At 45.7% G+C, this 2,619-nt stretch overlaps 1 long non-coding RNA gene across 1 annotated transcript in view; it reads left to right on the top strand.

The window, feature by feature from the left end:
* The first annotated feature begins 493 nt into the window (after window positions 1–493).
* LOC107183910 overlaps window positions 494–2,619 on the top strand; it is a 17,691-nt gene continuing 15,565 nt past the window's right edge. Inside the window, exon 1 of the long non-coding RNA XR_001514733.1 lies at window positions 494–625. This is a non-coding gene — a long non-coding RNA (uncharacterized LOC107183910). The remainder of the gene's footprint in view (window positions 626–2,619) is intronic.

Here is a 2,619-nt window from a genome sequence, read left to right as displayed (position 1 = left end):
GAGATCCTTGCAGCAGTGGGAAGCCATGGAAAGGCCTTCAAGCCAAGGGTGGGGAATGTGATATGACCAGATTTATATTTTAAAAAGGCAAACTATAGGAGTTCTGTTTCTTCTCCTGTGTGGATGTCTCTTTGTACAAGGATGTGCAATTCTCTATAGATGTAGACAGGGTTTGTTATTTTCTTCTATTAAGCTGATATCTATATTTATGCCATAAATATGTAATATTTCTCTATGTCTGAGGAAAGGGGATAGTTGGAGAAAGTAAGTGAGCCAGAGATCATCAAAGAAAGCAGGACGTGTCCCTAGAATAAGATTCATAAGTCCCAGGAGTCACACATAATAGCCATTATGGCGTAAGCCAGTGATTTTCAACCAGTGTGCTACAAGAATTTTTAAAACATGTAATACCTGATTATTTGGCCAGGGGCTCTGACCTCTTTTCCCTTAAGTGATAAAAAAAAAAAATGATATCAGCCAACACAGCAATAGCCATCTGCTGTGAATGAATCAAAATTATACAATTTTTGGTCAGATCAGCGAAAAATGTCTATTTTTTGTGTGTCACAGAACTTTAGTAATCCGTTGATGTGTGCCATGAGGTGAAAAAGGTTGAAAATCGCTGGTGTAAGCTAAAGGATTATTCAAAGGTCTTCAGAGGAGAGCTGACTGCCCAGTTTTAGTCTTTTGTCTCTGGGATGATGAAGGCCCAGGAAGACCCTAAAAATGTATAGTTTATGCTAAAAAAACACACTAAAGTGAATTAAGTGGGACATTTTTACTGTTACCTCTAGTGTCTGGAAACACTGTAAACAATACAAACATGGAATAGAAAAGGGAAAGTGACAGAAATTGCATTGGACATAGGGAAGTTGTTGAGGGTAGGGGAATAGGGAGGAAGTGTCCTATACTAATATTAGATGTAGGCTACATTCTACCATATTCTTGACTTTTGGCCAGGTGTCCAACAGTTTTAAGGTTTTCAAGAAATAGGAGCTATGAGAGGGTTCCAGTCAAGATGGCAACATAGGTGAATGCAGTACTCTAATTCTCCCTTAACCACATCATAATTACAACCAAACCACAGAACAACCATCATTCAGAACCACCTGAAGTCTAGCTAAACTAGGGATATAAAAAAAAGCCACATTGAGACTGGTAACAGGGGCGGAAATGCAGAATGGGCTCATCTCTCACCCACCTGTCTCAGATAAAAATCAGGAGGGGTATTCTGGCTGTGGAGATCCCCCTCAGGGGTGAGGGGTCCCAGCCCCAAACCAGGCCTCCGAGCCCAGGGTTCCAGTTCTCAGGAAAAGAAGTGCCCATAACTTCTGGCTGTAAAAGCCAGTAGAGATTGTGGCTGAGTGAGACAGAGGACTTCTGGAGTCCCAGGTGTTCCTTTTAAAGGGCCATGCATGAAATTACTCAGAATCACTCTCTCTCAGCTTAGTGCAGCAGTTCAAAAGGCACCAGAGACCTATAGGGAGAAACTGAATTGTCTGGCTCCAGTGCAAGGGCTGGAGAGGCAGCTTTCTCCCAGACAGAAGTGCTGACAGAGGCCATTGTTCCTTTGCTGAGCCCTTCCTCAATAGAACCAGCCAGTGGGCACCATATCTGAGTCTCCATCAACCTGGCTAATACTATTCACCTGGCCCTGGTGATTCCCTGAGACCCTGTCCCACCCTAACTTGTTATTATATTAATACTAGTGGCCTGGTGCACAGGTTCATGCACAGTGAGTGGGGAGGGGGGAGAAAAAGAAAGAAAACTCATGCACAGGTGGGGGACACACCCTGGAGCCCACCTACCGTGGTCCCTCTATGGCCAGCTGCACCTGGGCGGTGCCGAGGCTGGAAGGGCATGTGTAGAGTGAACGGGTCCCTCCAGGCAGGTGGGGTCCCTCAGCCTGGCCTGCAGGGATTGGGCCGAAACTGGCTCTCTGACATCCCATAGGGGTCCTGGAGTGTGAGAGGGCGCTCTGCAAAGTTGCTATTGTACAGGGTGTGGAATGCAAACACAAGTGTGCAGGAAACCAGATTCGGGGTGATAGTGCCTCAGCAACAACATAACCCATGGCCGAAGGTAGAATCACAAGGCCTCACGAGGGATTGGGGATTGGGCTCCCTTCTCTCTGGTTTTGGGGTGCATCATCCAAGAACCGCCGCTGCCAAGTCACCGCAGCTTGGCAGCTCCTGCATTGAGTGTCTGCCCCTGGTGGTCAGTGCGCATCATAGGTATAGGTGGTTGGACAGTTGGATGGTCACTTAGCCTTTTATATATAAACTCAGATTTTTCTTCTGAGTTTAAAAGTAATTAAAATTAAAATATATTTGTGGGCACCTAAAAGTATCATAGGTCCTAGATACTGTGCCACTCTGCTTAGTGACTATCCCCTCCTTAAATTATTACATAAAGAAACTATCTACACTAATAAAAGACAAAGGTGCTAATTGATCATACCTTTGCTATGTCCAAGCCACACCCACCAGCCAATCAGAGCAACTATATGCAAATTAACACAACCAAGATGGCGGCTGGCATCCACGGAGCTGGAGCAAGCAGGAGGCTTGGTTGCCTGGGTGATGGAGGAAGCCAAGCTTCCCACCTTCCCTGAGCCGG

This window comes from Myotis davidii, unplaced genomic scaffold (genome assembly GCF_000327345.1).
Source record: "Myotis davidii unplaced genomic scaffold, ASM32734v1 scaffold420, whole genome shotgun sequence".
Lineage (NCBI taxonomy): Eukaryota > Metazoa > Chordata > Mammalia > Chiroptera > Vespertilionidae > Myotis > Myotis davidii.
Note: the sequence above shows the minus strand (reverse complement) of the source record. Positions and strands in the feature narration are given on the sequence as shown.